This window comes from Herpailurus yagouaroundi, unplaced genomic scaffold (genome assembly GCF_014898765.1).
Source record: "Herpailurus yagouaroundi ecotype Mexico unplaced genomic scaffold, PumYag 202, whole genome shotgun sequence".
Taxonomy (NCBI): domain Eukaryota; kingdom Metazoa; phylum Chordata; class Mammalia; order Carnivora; family Felidae; genus Herpailurus; species Herpailurus yagouaroundi.
Genome location: NW_024412433.1, coordinates 14,452,946 through 14,470,029, shown reverse-complemented (window position 1 = coordinate 14,470,029; position 17,084 = coordinate 14,452,946). Strand labels below are relative to the sequence as shown.

Genomic DNA, 17,084 nt, shown 5'->3' with positions numbered 1-17,084 from the left:
GCGCGCGCGCGGAGAGGGAGGGACCCTAGGGCTCGCGGCGCGTCCCGGGGATGCTGGCAAGTCGTGTTGGCTGCACCCCTCCCACCCACCCCCGGGAGGAGACGGGGCGGGGGGGGGGGTGCCCCGGGACAGTGCCCACCGGGCGGGGTGATGGGGGTAACGATGCCAGGTCTCGGCCGGGGAGGGGCAGATGACCCCGCGAGGCGCTTCGCAGGGTGCCCCACAGCCGACTTCTCCTAGGTGGGCCGGTCGCCGGAGGCAGATGGCAGACAAGGGAATCCGGAAATCTGGAGTCGTGGCTGCGGTGACAGCGCGAGGTACCCGCAGAGTCCTGGGAATCCGGCCCTTCCCCAATCGCTAACTAAAACTGCTGGGACCTTGTGCGCGACAGAGGCGCAGACCCCAGAGGCCCGGAGTCGTAGCACCCTCAGGCTCCCAGCTGCGTTACCTGGCTTGCAGTCCTCCTTTGCGCCAACTTGGGTTTGTGGGGACACAACTTTAATGACATAAGTCCTCCTGTTGCCCTCAGTGCAGAACCCGTGCCAGCAGGCCCACGGCCCCAACTGTGAGAAGGAAATGTGGCGAATCTAAGACACGGCCGTGAAATGAGGTTGCGTCTACTGATGAGAGCAACTTGGATGATCTACACTCGGTGTGTGGGCGGCCATGCTAGACGGTGTGTGCCTGTCGGGGTGAAGGAGTCACTTTCAAAAGTGTGAAATCTGGGCCAGCCTAAGGGTATTCACAGCCTCTCTTACAGAGAAATATGCTAGGGAAGGTTTGGCTCTTAAAATAAAAAGGAAGCACAGCCACCGAAAGAAAACCTGTTTCATTATTTTACAGTCATGCCTAATATTCATATTTAATTACAGGGCAGGATATAAATGCTTTTTCCTTGTCCTCTCTGCCTAAAATGCTCCCCCTAGCCCCCATGATCTTCTCATCACTGCTTCCTTATACTTCAGGGCACCACTCAAGTGTCACCTTCTTTCTCGAGGAAACCTTCTCTGACCGCTTGACTTAAAGTCACTCCCTCTCTTCTCCAATTTATTAACTTTCTTCATAGAACTCATCATTTGGGTTTTTTTTTTTTAACATTTTTTTTTTTCTTGGCTACTTGTCTTCTACTCTTCCTCGTTAGAAAATATGCTTCCAGAAAGCAGGCAAGAGAAACCAGTTCACATGGTTTTCAACTCACCCCGTCCCTAGTGCCTCGAGCCAACACTACCCATATAGTAGTTGCTCAATAAATGTTTGTTGACTGGTGGGTGAACAGGGCCAAGTGACTACAGACATGGCAAGTACTGCCCGGGGAACAGTGTTAGGGCTTACTCTAGCCTGGGAGGGCCAGCCGGACCTGGGAAGAATGACATGAAGCCAGGAAGCTAGAGAAGAAAAACCCAGAGGTGGGAATGAGCTTGGTGTATTTGAGAAACTGGGGACCAGCCTCTTCCAGATGGAAGGGAGTCATTCAGGAGCCTAGCGAATGGAGAAATAAGTTAGAACCAAGAAGCGTGGGTAGAGCCAGCTTCTGAAAGCCTGCTTGATTCCCTACATCCATTTCTGTCTCAATCACTTTTTTAACTGAAAATTCTTATGGAGATAATTGTAGGTCCTCGTGCAGCTGTTAGAAATAATACAGAGAGGTCCCTTGTATACTTTATCCCGTTTTCCCCAATAGGAACCTTTTGCAAATCTATCGTAGAGTATCACAATCTGAAGGTTCACACTGATAGGTTGACTTAGATCTGAAACACTTCGGTTCAATTTTTGCCACTGAAAATTTTTAGTAAAGTTACTCTTCAGTTTTTGAAAGAATGCACAGAGACTCTTTTGAAGGGTTTCGGCCTCTGGTTTTAACGGAGCCAACATTTTTGAGGGAGGGGAAATGATTTATTTTTAATCATTAGGGTCCGCATTCTCCAGCTGTAAAAGACCGAAATCTTGGGGACTTACCTCTTTTGTTTACATTTTAATGACTGCCACTCACTTCCCTGTTCTACCCAGTACTGTCAAAGGAACATTTTGAGCAATAGTGTACATGACTTGTCAGTTCTGAAATCAGACAGGATGCGGTGTTAACGAATCTCCTAAACTAAGCCCAACCACGAATGTGCCTTTCTCTTTCCCTTGGACATTGGATGGGACTGCCAATGAGTGTCTCCCAAAGGGAAGCGATTCAAGACAAAGACCCATTCTTCCAGTAGGATATGTGGGGAATACCAACTATGCTTGTTACAGAATGTGCATGGCTGGTGTTGGCTGGCCCTCCTCGTGCCAGCAAGAGGATACAGAAGCAACCTCCTAAGCTCTCCATGACATTCTAGTGACGAGGCAATTTGACATCCGTCACTCGGGAGCTGCCCCAAAGAAGCCGTGTTCCTTCCTCGGGCAGTTGGTGCCCATGAACGACCGTTCTTCTCACATGGGATCCTCTTTGAAATGTATCTCTCACAGATGTGTGCTTTCAGCATGCATTTTCCTCCCGTCTCTTCATCGGTCTTATTTGAGAAACCCAAATTGTTTAACGCTCCTACCTCCCTCTTCCTTTGTGATTCACACTCACAGCAGAATTTCATTTTGTCCTTCAGTTGTGTGGCTTGCCCTAATCCTCGGATAGAGTTTCAAATTGTTTATTCCTTAAAAAAAAATTTCAAAAGTGACCTGGAATTTAGCCAGCTGCAGCCAGTCTCTGAGTTTGGCTTTGTGTCCATAAGCTGCAGTTGAGAGAAACGCACGAAATGCCCAAACAGAATAAAACAAATGATCTATTTAGTCTCGTTTCCTCTCTTGGAAGAGATCCAGTGTTGAGTGCTTTGGAAGAAGACGAAAATCCCCCGGCCCCCCCCCCCCCTGTCCCCCCCCCCCCCAAACAGTATGACCTTGTCTTTAAGTAAAAACCATCCCTACCTTCCAATGGGTGGTGGTGTTTTGTCTGGAAGAGTGACCCATGTCACAATAGTAAGATAGTAATAGTTGCTCCTCTCCTATCTAACCCCTGTTTAAAAACACATTAAGCCACTTGTTACACAACATCATGGATGCAAATGTTGTTACATAAGATTGTTTTAACCAGGGGAAAGGAGACTGGTTGTAACAGTTCACTTTTACGATTAGTTTTCTGGGATTGTCGCATTGGGTGTGATTTTTTTTTTTTTTTTTTTAAGCTTACAAAAGGCATTTGTCTTTTTATTTCCCTTTCTGGTTGGCTTTTAAATAAATCCAATTTTCTTTTTCTGTAACTTCTGAAACAGATTAAACCAGAGCATCAATTCACACCTTCCCATTGTCATCACTACTTTCCACAAGAGCCTCAGAGAAAAGACATTACTAAGTGCTGGGCTGAGAATTATTTTGTACTCATGTTTGGCCAAATAGAATGGAAAGCTCTCGGTGCTGAGGATCACTGCGATACTGACCCCTCCAATCACCAACGTATGTCTTCTTCCTGCCCCCGCCCCTCTGACCTCCCTTCTTTCCTGCATCACTGCGTCCTCTGCCTCTCTCTCACCACCACCCCCCGCCCTTCTTGAGAAGGTTACCAGTAAGTTCCAATGGTGGCAGCTCCATCCGTTTTTCACTGTCCTTTATCACCCTTGATCACTTGGCAGCATTTAACTCTGGTGTTTTGCCCCTTTTCAAAATGCCTTAGCCTAACCTCTCTCTTCCATTTTCTTGGCCAGCCTTTATCTTTTCCTCATCAGATCCCCCGCCTCCTCCCTTTCGTGTTGCGGTGCCAGCTGCTAACAGCTCTCTCTCCTCTGCACACTCTCTCCATGGACCGAACATTGACTGGTGTGGCCACTCAGCATCTCCTCCCCCCTGTCTTTTGATAGCCGGGTCTGGTTTCCTTTGGAAGATCACCACTCCTGCGTTATGTGCCACATTGTTGGGAATGGAAGACAAGGTGTCCTTACTTCCTTTAGCCAAGGGGTGGGTATATGACCAAGCCAACAGGATCCCCTCCCAGGACTTTGAATCCTGAGGAGTCGGGCAAGTAGTTGGAGCTGATTCATCTCAGCTTGACCAGACTGTTCGTGAATTCTTCCCACCTGGGCACCCGGAACCTCCATGGCTCCTGCCCTTTCTGAGGAGAGGTGCACAGTAGACTTCATTTCTTCTAGGTTTTCCCACATCTAGCCAGATTTGGTTTCTTTTGCTTACAACCCAGGACCCCTAACTGACATGTCCTAGATGTGTGGCGCCTCAGTTCTGAACGAATTCCAAACCTGTTGTCTACACATGACCTTGACCTCTGTCCCTGGCTCCTACTCACACATCTCCAAATGCCCGGCAGACCCTTCCACTTGATATTCCCTTGTCGCCTCCACCTAACAAGTCTAATGCTGACTTATCCTGTGCCACCCCAAAGCACCTCCTCCCCTTGCACTCCCCAAGTGTTTCTGAGGAATGACCGCCCTTGGAACGAAGCCAGAAAGATGGGACTAAGTTCTGACTCCTCCCCTTCCCTTTATGCATCCATATCCAGCCATTCCCTGGGTGCTATTTATAGTTTTTTCGCCCCAAATCCCTCTTATTCTCCCATTTCCCCCCTCTTTTCCTAATTCAGACCCTTCTCACTTTATGACTGTACTACTCCAATGGCACCCTAGCCATTCTCTCAGCTCCCAGATTCTACCCACCGTTGCCAGCTTCAATCATGCTACCCCAGCTTAAAATACTTCCATGTTTATCACTAAGGTCCAAATTCCTTGCCTTAGGCAATCTTCTTTGGAGGTTATGGTCACAGCTTCTGGAATTAGACCACCTGTGTTCAAATTCTCTTCTCACCACTATGTGATTTCTTTCTTTCTTTCTTTCTTTCTTTCTTTCTTTCTTTCTTTCTTTCTTTCTTTCTTTCTTTCTTTCGTAACTTAACCTCTGAGCCTAAGTTTCCTTATCCATAAAGTGGAGGATTGTAATTGTATAACCTTAACATAGATTTATGTGAGAGTTGAGTAGCTAATCCATGAAAGGGGTTCAGCTGAGTAAGCTAGGTAAGTGCCCAATAAAAAATTATTACAATGAAAGCTCTCCACAATTCAACTCCAATGTACCTCGCTAGCCTTATTTTCTCATTTTTCTCTAAGATCGTCCTAAGGGCTTTACTAATGAGACCTGAATTCCTTGCCCAAATTCATATTGTAGTTTTTTACCATGACACCATTGTTCAAACCATTCTCTCTGCTCCAAATACCTTTCTCTTGTTCCATCTGGATAAGTTAAATGGTCTTGCACTACAAACCATCTCAATCGTAATGGCTTAAAGCAACCATTTGTTCATGATTCTGTGGGTTAGCTGGTCAGGCTTCCGCTGAATGGTTCATCTCTGACTCACCAGTGTTGTCAGACCTCACTCACATGTGTGGATGTTCAGCAGGGATGGCTGGAACCCTCTGCCATCTCTCTCCTCTAGTGTTTTCATCTTCATGGGCCTTTCCCCCTTGTCATATTTCAGACTGAGGGGGTTCCCTCAACATGGATTTTCCAGCAGTAGCTCAAGAGTCCAACAAGAGGGTGAAAACAGAAATTGCAATATCTCTTAAGGGCTAGCCTTGGATTTAGCACAATGTCACTTCTTCTGCGTTCACAACAGGTCACAGAGCGATCTCAGATTGAAGGAGCAGTAGACGACCTCTTGATGAGAGGTGTAGTAATCACCTTGGACTGCCATTAACAAGATAGCATAGACTTAGTGGCTTAGATAATAGATTCTCTCAAAGTTCTGGGGGCTAGAAATCCCAGACCAAGGTACCATCAAGGTTGGTTTCTGGTGAGATATCTTGTCTTGTAGTGTGCTGCCTTCTTGCTGTGTGCTTACATGGTCTTCGAGAAAGAGATAGAGAGAGGATCTTCTGTGTCTCTTCCTCTTCTTATAAAGACCACTTCCATTGGATTAGAGCCCCACCCTTATTGTCCTCATTTAACCTCAATTACCTCCTTTAAAGCCCCGCCTCCAAATACGGTCACACTGGGGCCTGGGGTTTCAACATACAAACTTTGGAGGCGCACAATTTAGTCTATAACAAGAGGACTGAAAAAAATCACATTGCCAAAGGGCATGCAGGGATGAGAGGGCTTACTGTGCCTCGTTTTGGACATCCTCCACCAGCCTTTTCTGCCACCGAAATAATTTCCACCCTTCACAATTTCCCGTCCCCCTCAGCCTAGCCGGCCATGATGTGTCCTCGCCGGGCACTCCTGCAGCTCTAAGTATGGGTTGCTTATTTCACATGACCACATCCTGCCTTGGACGTAAGCGTTTGGTTTAGGCTCTAACCTCAAGGCAGTGGCCATAGTTTTTTATATCTTTAAGTTTTCATACAGTGCCTTGCACAGAGAAGGGCCATAATAAACGTCGGTTGAATGAATGAACGGCACAGTTGATTTTACTGTTCTAAAAAGTGAGAGCCACTCGCGGACCAAGCTAAGGTCTGGCACTCGAGCAAGCTCCCCGCATGTTTTCACCGCTTCTTCCAGCTCTTCCACTGCATGCGGGAAGAACTCAGAAGACTAGACCCTGGGAGCCAGAGGGCCTGGGTTCCTGTCCCAGTTCTGCCTCCTATTTATCGTGATCATGGGCAGGTCGTTTGATTTCTCCGGGCCTCAGTTTCTTCTTGTCTACTAGAAGAATAACAGTACCTTTTTCAGGCTGTAAGGAAGGAATATAATTTAGTTGAAGGTAGACTTTGGGAAGTCCAAAGACTCTCACAGGTATTGTTCCTGGTCTTATTCTGGTGGGGCTATCACAGCAAAATACCAGAGACTGGGTGGCTTAAAGAATATAAATCTATTTTCTCATAGTCCTGGAGGCTGGAAATCCAAGGTCAGGGTGCCAGCACAATCAGTTTCTGGTAAGGCTCTCCTCTTGGGCTGCAGAGGACCTGTTTCTCACTGTGCTCACCTGACCTCTTTGTGCATATGCAGAAAGAGAGCTGTGTCTCTTATAAGGACACTAATCCTATTAGATGAGGGCCCCACCCTTATGACCTTCTTTAACCTTAATTTCTTCCACAAAGACAAACCTCCACATGTCGTCACATTGGGGTTAAGGCTCCAACAGTCGAGAAGAGGAACCACTCAGTCCGTAAGATTGCTGTTGTTAATTCGGAAGCACACAGCTGATCTTTATCGGTCTCGTTTGGCTCCTTGCTGATTCTGCTGGATACCAGCACTTTCCGCATGCATTCTAGAGTGGCTGGCACGTTGCAGAAATCAATAAATGATAACATTTGTTATTGTCTTCCCAGCCCCTAATGACAGATGTTGGGGGAGGGGGAAGTGAGGCTAAGTGCTCTGAGATTTCCAGTTGTAAATAGAGGAAAGGGTTTGTCCTCTTAGGTTCCTACCTTTACACCAGGTTAGAGAACTTTCCGAGAACTCTGTTGGTTTGTCTCCAAACGCTCAGGAAGACCCCTGAATCGTCAAATTTCTCTCAGATCGCAGAGTGGGAATAGCCAGCCTTTAAACTCTAAACAATAGCTTCTGAGTAGGAAAGAAAAGAAATTTAATTTTTAAAAATCACAGGCTGCCGAACCCGCTCCACGGCTGGTTACGGGGCAGGGGCTGACCCGCGCTCCGTCTTGCATCACTGGAAAGCGGTTCTCAGTGTTCCAGGCCACCCGCCTCCCATTGTGGGCGAGGACCCTGTGTCCCACTTCCCTCGTCTGCTTCCACCTGTCACCTCTCCTTGCACGCGAGTTCAGATTTAATGAGGGTAAGGATGCCCCCATCTCGGTGAGACCCTGAAGGAAGAAAAACTGGTTCCTATTAAAGAGTAAGAGTGAATGAATTATTGGGGCACCTGGATGGTTCAGTCGGTGAAGCATCCGACTTCAGCCCAGGTCATGATCTCACGGTCTGTGAGTTCGAGCCCCGAGTCAGGCTCTGTGCTGACAGCTCGGAGCCTGGAGCCTGCTTCAGATTCTGTGTCTCCCTCGCTCTCTGCTCCTCCCCCACTCGTTCTCTCTCTGTCTCTGTCTCTGTCTCTCAAAAATAAATAAAAACATCTTTTAAAAAAGATGTATATTGGGGCGCCCAGGTGGCTTAGTTGGTCGAGTATCCAACTTTGGCTCAGGTCCTGATCTCATGGTTCATGAGTTCGAGCCCCGCATCGGGCTCTGTGCTGACGGCTCGGAGTCTGGAGCCTGCTTCCGATTCTGTGTCTCCCTCTCTCTCTCTGTCCCTCCCTTGCTCACACTCTGTCTCTCTCTCTCTCTCTCAAAAGTAAATAAACATTTTTTAAAAAGCCAATTATTAACTTACACCAGACATGGAGATCCATCATCACTTTTTGACCAATAACTCCTAGACGGCCCCCGGAAGTCACTCTCCTGCCTCTCTAGTCTAGCGTCTGCAGACTTCTACCCTAAAAGATCTAGGAAGAAGCAACTCAGCTGCGAGGAGGTCTGTGTGACCTCTTACTCACTGCATCTCTTAACACATGCTCTTGATGGCTGTGTCATCTTGGCATTGAACACCGCTTCAGAAATTCTGAAGTGAAGAAAGGACCTCATAGATTCGCAGCCCAGCGTGTTTTAAAAATGTAGTCCCAGGATGGTCTGCAAGACTGTCTTTGAGATTCTTGTTGAAAATGCACCTGGGAATTCATCCCAAGACCTACTCATCTCAACGTGAATATTTTATTTTTTATTTTTTATTTTTTTAATTTTTTTTTCAACGTTTATTTATTTTTGGGACAGAGAGAGACAGAGCATGAACGGGGGAGGGTCAGAGAGAGGGAGACACAGAATTGGAAACAGGCTCCAGGCTCTGAGCCATCAGCCCAGAGCCTGACGCGGGGCTCGAACTCACGGACCGCAAGATCGTGACCTGGCTGAAGTCGGACGCTTAACCGACTGCGCCACCCAGGCGCCCCAACGTGAATATTTTTAAAAAGGCCTCTGATGTCACTTGTACGCACACACATCTAAGCACTGATGTAGTCCAAGACCTTACTTCTGAAGATGTAATTTTTAAACCGGTGGTATAAACAGCATCCAAAAGCTTGTTAGAGATGCAGAATTTCAGGCCTGCCCCCAACCTACTGAATCAGAACCTATACTTTAATAAGATCCCCACTTGAATCGTATGAACATCAAAGTTTAAGAACACTGGTCGAATCTGCTTGTTAATACACAAGGCAGCTGGGGTCCAGGAACCCAAATGACTTGCTCAAGGCCACATAAGTAAACCAGGAGCTCACGTGGATAAGTGGGTAAGAGCCCGTGCTTGGAGTCAGATAGACCAATATTCAAGCCCAGGCTCTCCCCTTCGTTAACCTAAAGTCTTAGGTAAATCCCTGCATGTACCTATAAGCCTCCATTTATTTGTTGTTAAACATAGTAATTCTCCCTCAAAGGCTTGCTGAGAACATACAACAAAAAGCGTGTGAAATGCACCTAGAAACGATCATGAATCTAACTTAGATTTCCTGATTCTGTGCTGCTTTATAGGCATCCCATATAGCGTGCAAGAAATAAAAAATAGTGCTTTACATAAATTTGGTCTTTTTGAGACCATTATGTCTAATTTAGATTCTAGGGTTTGAAAGAATGAGGACAAGGGTTTCCTCGTTTTCCAGAGTAAAGTAAACAGAATGCGGTCCAACCGGGAGATTTCTCAGCCTCCTGCTCTCCCAGCACCCCTGGCTTGGCTTGTCCATGCCGATCTGCCGAACCAACCAGCCCCTGGGGAAATGTGCAGGTGGGAAATGTGCACATGCTTTTCCTTATTTTCCGGGTGCTTGTCCCCTTTTCTGTCACTGCTGTAGGCATCCTTTGGCCCCCAGAATTCTTGTGCGGGCTCTTTATAGACTTTCCAACTGGGGCTCTTCCTCTCTCTGACTCCTGGGAGGCCCAATAAATTCGGGCCCTTCCCTCCATATATCTAAATTTTTTTTTTCAACGTTTATTTATTTTTGGGACAGAGAGAGACAGAGCCTGAACGGGGGAGGGGCAGAGAGAGAGGGAGACACAGAATCGGAAACAGGCTCCAGGCTCCGAGCCATCAGCCCAGAGCCCGACGCGGGGCTCGAACTCACGGAGCGCGAGATCGTGACCTGGCTGAAGTCGGACGCTTAACCGACTGCGCCACCCAGGCGCCCCCCCTCCATATATCTAAAGTCACCTGCCCTGTACTTAATCCCAGAGGGCTTGCCAACTAAGATGAAAAATCAAGTTCAACAGTCACTTCTATTTGCATTTTAGTGAGATCTTTTCTCGTCTTAAGCCCTGCACAGTGAGCAATGTATCACTCGGTGGCACAGATATTTTTGAGTGGAGTGACAATGGGATCCTTTTATTTTCCACCAGCAGCAGCACCTTTGATTAAAATGATCCCTAGAGACCCACCCTCCCTCCGTCCCTCCCTCCCTCCTTTTCCTTTCTCCCTCTCTCCTCATTTTATCAGCCACACTTTAAAAAATATAAACTTCGGGAGCGCCTGGGTGGCTCAGTCGGTTAAGTGTCTGATTTCGGCTCAGGTCATGATCTTGCGGTTTGTGAGTTCGAGCCCCGCGTCGGGCTCTGTGCTGATAGTTCAGAGCCTGGAGCCTCCTTCAGATTCTGTGTCTCCTTCTCTCTCTGCCCCTCCCCAACTTGTGCTCTGTCTCTCTATGTCTCTCAAAAAATAAATAAATGTAAAATATATATATATATATGTAAACTTTGATTTGGGGGTAATTTGAGGTTTACAGAAAAGCTGCAAAGATAATGTACAGAGTCAGTCTAATATTTGCCAAAACTTAGGAATTAACACTGCCACATTGTCATTAACTGACAAAGTCCAGACTGTGTTTGGACCTCACTGTTTCCCGCCCCGCCCCCCTCTGTCTGTGACAGAGTCTCAATTCCCTACCTTTTCATGATCTTGACCGTTTGAGGAAGACTGCGAAGGTGTTTTGTAGTGTCTCTCTCCATGTGGGTTTGTTTGACGTGCTCCCCATGATTAGACTGGAGTTGTGGGTTTGGGGAGAAGACCACCAAGGTGAGGCACCCTTCCTATCACAACGTATCAGGGCTGCGTTCTATCAATAGCATCCTTGGTGGAGTTAACCTTGATCATGTGGGTAAGGTGGTGTTTGCCACGTGGCTCCACTGTTAAGTCCCCATTTCTCCCCTTCCCAAACTCTGTTCTTTGGCTACCTGTCACTAAGTTCAGCGCACCCTCAAGAACATCGAGCTCCTTTAATATCTACTTATATTAAATGGGAGATCTTCCGTGGGGATGATTTGTCCCTTCTCCCCATGGACTTATTTCATTCATTCATTTATTTATATTAACAAGGACTTCTTTTTGCTTATTTTCGATTTAGGGTTGCAATACAATACCACCCTATTCATTCTGTTGCTCAGATTTGGCTAGATTTAGCCATTGGACGTTGGTGGACATTAGAGGTCCTCTTCCATCCCCATGACATCCCCTCATCCTTTTGCCTGTTGATGACTTTCTTGCTTTCTGGAACTCCAAGATGCTCCAGGCGCATCTTGCATACCTACACAACCCTAGAATCAGTCATTGGTTCCTTCTGTTGGAGAACAGCATTTAGAAGCCAAGAGCAGGGCACTCTGTGTGTTTATTGCTACTAAGGCATGGGACACTTTTGAAAGCCAATGTCTGGTATTATACCCACAGGCATGAAATAAGCCACATGGTCTCTCTTTAGCACTATGTCTCCAACGTCCTGAGAGCTCACTCTGATTTACTCATGAGGAGAGGTTTTCATGTGTTCCACTGCACACATTTTGGGAATATTTGATATCCCCTTGCCTCCTATTCATGGGAAACTATTTTCTGTACCATGCCACAGCAGTACAATCAGCTCAATACAGCATTTCTGTCCGACACCTATTAACATACCCAGATGGGTATTCGTATAATAAATTCAACTCAGATCAAAATCTGGATATACCTGTGGAGGGCTTACGACATTCAGCACACTGGTTGCCAGCCAGTATGTAGCACATATGATTGTTTATGGTATACAAGTTACCTGTACACTTCTCATTCATTTAAAAAAAATTTTTTTTTACATTTATTTATTTTTGATAGACAGGGAGAGACAAAGCACAAGCAGGGGAGGGGCAGAGAGACAGAGGGAGACACAGAATCCAAAGAGGGCTCCAGACTCCGAGCCGTCAGCACAGAGCCCAACGCGGGGCTCGAACTCACAAACCGTGAGATCATGACCTGAGCCGAAGTCGGACGCTTAACCAGCTAAAGCATCCAGGTGCCCCACCTCTCATTCATTTTTAACAAACTCTAAGAAATAGCAACGAAAGAGAGAGACACTGATCGAGTAATCACATGCACCTTACATGCCATCCCCCTTTCTTACTCACAGAAGTCGGATTTTGTTCCGTCATCTATTCATCTATCTCTCTGATACCTGATTTTGGAGTAAATCCTGGGTAATCTTGGCCGGTCATGATAATTCCATTCTCTTTGCCAATGCTTGGTTTAGAGGGAGAAATAATCTGCAGGGAAGTCAACTGGCGGGAAAGCTTCTCAGAAAGTTTGTCTTGATAACAAGAAGAGATCCACACTGAAAGAGTCACTTCTACTTGTTACCTAGAACTGCAGCAGCCATCTTGTGACCATGAAGAGGAACTAAGGCAACATGCTGAGGACAAAGAGGCAAAAGATAGGAAGAACGTGGGTCTCTGGTGATGTCATTGAGCTATTCCTAACCAACCCAAGGGGCCCCCTACCTAGGAGCCTCTTGTTATGTAAGATAATAAATATTTCTTACTGTCTTGGCAATTTGAATGATTTCTTTTACTTACAGCTAAGAGCATCATAATAAACATGTCCTACTTTAGAATATTTTAGAGCAACTATTCACTTTTATTTGGATCCAAGGCTCTCTTCAGAACCCATCCATCCATCCATCCATCCATCCGTTTATTTTTAACAAATATTTACTAAGAAATGGCAGCAAAAGATAGAGAAACACTAAGCAAATAATCACATGCACGTATAATGAGAAACTATGATAAATGAGAAGGAAAGGTATAAGTAACCATGTGAGAATAACTGAAGGGTACAATTTAGACTGAGAAGGGACGGCATTAAGGTAAGACTTCCTTAGCAAGTGTTGTGTGAGCTGAGGTCTGAGAGGAAACGTAGGGAGTAGAAGGTGTTAAGGATGGGGTACTGCATGTGCAAAGCCTCCAATCATGCGGCACGATGCCCTGGAGGAATCTTCAGAAGATCCGTGGAACAGGGGGAACGATGGGGGAAAGAGTAGCGCATCTAAGACCAAAGAGGTGGGCAAGGTCCAGATGACAAAGGATCAATCTTAGAGACCATTGTAAGGACTTTTCTCTCTCTCCTAAGAGAAAAAAGGGATAATGAAGGGTTCTGAGAATCATGACCCAACCAGTGCTTTTTGGGTACCTTTGGACTCAGTCTTGCCATAGTCTTGCATTCAAATGCAAAACACTGTCAGTGAGCATTCTTATCATCACTGGGGCCTTTTGAAGGAGATCCTTGACAGAAAGTATTAGACCTCCTCCAATATCTCTTTGGTTCTCCCTGTTTTCCAGGTTTCCTTGCAGTGTGGTTGGGACCATGAGACTGGGTTTGGCTGTGATGGTGTCAGTCCTTTCCAGGTCAGGTTCTTAAACACACAGGGATGATGTTTCAGTCCTTACTTTGCCTGCCACCGTGAACTTGGAGATCGTCATTCTGGACAGCAAGGTGGAAAAGGGCTGTGGTGACCTGCACAGATCAGATTTTGAATGAGTGAGAAATAGGACCCCCTTTTTAAGGCCCTGAGGTTTCGGGGTCTCTTTGTTACTGCAGTGCAATTTAACTGTATTAGCTCCATGGAGCTGCTCTAACAAATTACTACAAACTGAGTGGCAATTGCAATTTATACATTCACCATTCTGGAGGCTAGACGTCTGAAATCAGGGTGTTGGCAGATTCACGCTTCCTCCAAAAGGTCTAGGGAAGAGTGTTTCCTTGCCTTTTAGTTTCTGGTCCTTCTGGAAACCCTTGGAGTTTTTTTGGCTTGTAGCTGCATCACCCAGTGTCTGCCTCCATTTTCTGCATGTGTGTTCGTATCTGTCTGTGTCTTTAGATGGCTTTCTGAGGACACAAGCGTTAGATGTAGGGGCCCAGTTCTACCCAGGATGACCTCATTTTAACTGAACCAATCAAATCTGCAAGGTCCCTGTTTCCAAAGAAGGTCACATTCTGAGGTTCCTAGTGGACACGCTTTTGGGGGAACACTAATTCAACCCACTACAATAACCATTCTGGGATATAATTTATTACACAACAGCAGCATTTCTTTTTTTTTTTAATATGACATTTATTGTCAAATTGGTTTCCATACAACGCCCAGTGCTCATCCCAACAGCAGCGTTTCTTAAAACCACCACTTCCGTCATCCCCACTTCCAGGGCAGCTCTGGAACCTGTCATCCCTTCCTTCCCCCTCCCTTCTCCCACCCTAACTCCTCCCCAGTGTGCAGCCTGCGGGGCCATTGTTGTATCACGCCCTCACCTTTTCTCCCACCTTTCCATACACCACGTCTCCATACATTCATCTTGACTTAAGATCGCAACAGTCCTGGGAATTGGGCTGGCAAAGGCAGGACATCCTTACAGGGCAGAGCAAAGGGGAGAGAATTAAGAAGCAACAGCCAAAATATTTTAGTGCGTGAGTGAAGGTGGACGTTAATAGGTCCCCACCGAATCTGCATTTTGAAAGACCATTCTGGCCACAACTGAGCCTGATGATGGGGGGCAGACGAGAGCATGCAGAGGTCAGGAGGTCACTGGGAAGCTAGTGTAGCAGTCCCGAGAGCTTGGACCAGGGTGATGGTAGAGGAACGCAGGTGCGGCTATACTCCAGGGACAATACTGGTACGTAAGGGGTGGCGGGTGGGGGGGGGGGGGTAAGGGAGAGAATCTGACCAAAGCTGTGGGCTCTATTTTCAATGAAATTCACATTCAAAAATTTTTATCCAAGCATAATGACTCCTGTAACAGACTCCTGAAACCCATTCTCATTCCTGAGCTTAAGGCCCGCTCCTAGGAGAGTAGTTTCCGACCTCTGGAAAAACTGCCCCTCTTATCCCAGCTTCTGAGAACTATTGGCCAACAGCCAGGTTGAGGTTCTTTGTGCGGGTTCTCCGGAGTGGTTCGTGTTGCTCCAAATGTGCGATGCCATCATCTTCAACAGCCCAGTGTCCGAACGAAGCAGCCCCCCCCACCCCCATGCGTGGGGATAACATAGAGGGACAGCCACAGAAAGGGCTTGCGTAACTCTTCTTTTCCCAAAACAGTGAGCAGAGAAGAGTTGCAGTTTCAAAATGAGAAAAGCCAGTGGCCCAAACCTGGGGTACAGGTAAGAGGCAGGTCCCCAATAACAGAACATCCAGCATAGATGGCTGAGAAATGGGAGGGGACATGAGAGGGAGTGGCAGGCCCCGTGACCCCCAGCTCTGCTTGTGTGAAGTCGGGCAGCTCACGGCAGCCCCATCCTGGTGACTGGAGTCGCACATAAGTGCTGTCAGTCGGTGTGGATGCTCACCACCGCCTGCCCCTCAGGGCCAGTCAATAAAATCAAACTTCTACTTTGCGATCTGTGTGGGGATGATGTGTTGAAGCTTGGTCCCCAAGCATGTGGGATCCCTCCCCACTAACTGGTAGAGAAGGGGGGTAAGCTGACTCCGACTGAGCCGGGGCCACAGAGACGGACACAACGGGGAGTGACCATTTGGGAGGTCCTGCCTAAGGAAGGTAGCCAGCCATCTTGATAAGACTGGGTTTAATCTGACTGGCTTCAGGAGCCTAGTGGTCCAGTTTGGGGACTGAGGGTATAGTGGTAAGATCTCTGAGGAGTCGAGGTAGCCAGCGTCAATGGATAGTAGCATTTTCAACCCAGGGAGAATGTATTTGGAATGGAACAGTGTTACAAAAGGCTGCTAGGTCGAGAATCAGGGTTCAGTCCACTGGAGACAGAAGGGGGCAGGAGAACGTGTTGGTTCTCAGGGTTCTGGTCCAGCAGGGGATGGGTCAGGAACCTGGGTGGATTTAGTGCCTGGGCACATGCAGTGCTGGTTGTGAGCGGGGCTGTCGTGGGTAGGGAGGAAATACATAGGTTCTAGTTCTGGTTCTGGAACTCTTGGGTGGCCGTTTATCTAGGCTAAGCGCCCAACACTGAGCATGGCCCCGGTGGTTTGGCAACTGCTAATATGTCACCAGGCATGTCTCTCATTGGCTTATGAGCACTGCCTGAATGACCCACCAGGTAATAGGTCACTGGTGTTCATCCTGGGCATGCGTGAGGTGGTCAGGCACTGACACTGTTTGGCATATGGGTTCCTGTTGAGGTTCCAGGCCAAGCCCTATCGCTGAGGCTTGAGTGGTTTTCCTGTATCCTGCCCGGTTTTTGCCAAGGCCTTCCACCTTCCCTCCAAACCCTCAGGCAGCTTCCCACCGTTCTGTCTCCACCTCCAGCATTGGGTGTTGCCCTTGAGAAGACAGTGATTTCCAGCCTGGGCCCTGGAAACAGATCACACGGTCTAAATTCCAGACTCTGATACTTCCTACAAGTGTGGCCTTGAATACATTTCCTCACCCTCTGAGCCCTAGTTTCTGCATCGGCAGGTAAGAAAAATAACCCTACAGCAAAAGTGGATAAGAGAATTAAATGAGATCGTGCATGTAAAGCATTTGACCCAAGGTCCAGCACATACAAATACTACCTGATACTATTATTATTATTATAACTCACGATGGGCTGGTTTGGTTGGAGGCTGGTCTTACGGTTAGGGCTGCTCACCAAGCTTGCCCTGGATACTCCCTCTTACGGCTTCTGACCCTTCTCCAGCAATCTGAGATGCTGAGATGCTAACATATCTTCAGGTTGAGATGCCTTAATACACTTTACGTAAACTGTGTCATTGCCTTTGTGTGAAAGGATATCCACAGGAAGGAAGGATGGAGATGAAACCCAAGTTAGTTCCATATGATTCTGCCTTAAAAAAATTCATTGCGGGGCGCCTGGGTGGCTCAGTCGGTTGAGGGTACGACTCTTGATTTCAGCTCAGGTCGTGATTCCACAGT

General features: G+C 47.1%; 1 long non-coding RNA gene across 1 annotated transcript; it reads left to right on the top strand.

Annotated features, from left to right (window-relative positions):
* The first annotated feature begins 8 nt into the window (after positions 1 to 8).
* On the top strand, positions 9 to 818 carry LOC121014496 (uncharacterized). The gene is made up of 2 exons (XR_005783244.1): positions 9 to 317; positions 530 to 818. It is a non-coding gene; the product is annotated as an uncharacterized LOC121014496 (long non-coding RNA).
* Positions 819 to 17,084: the final 16,266 nt, after the last annotated feature.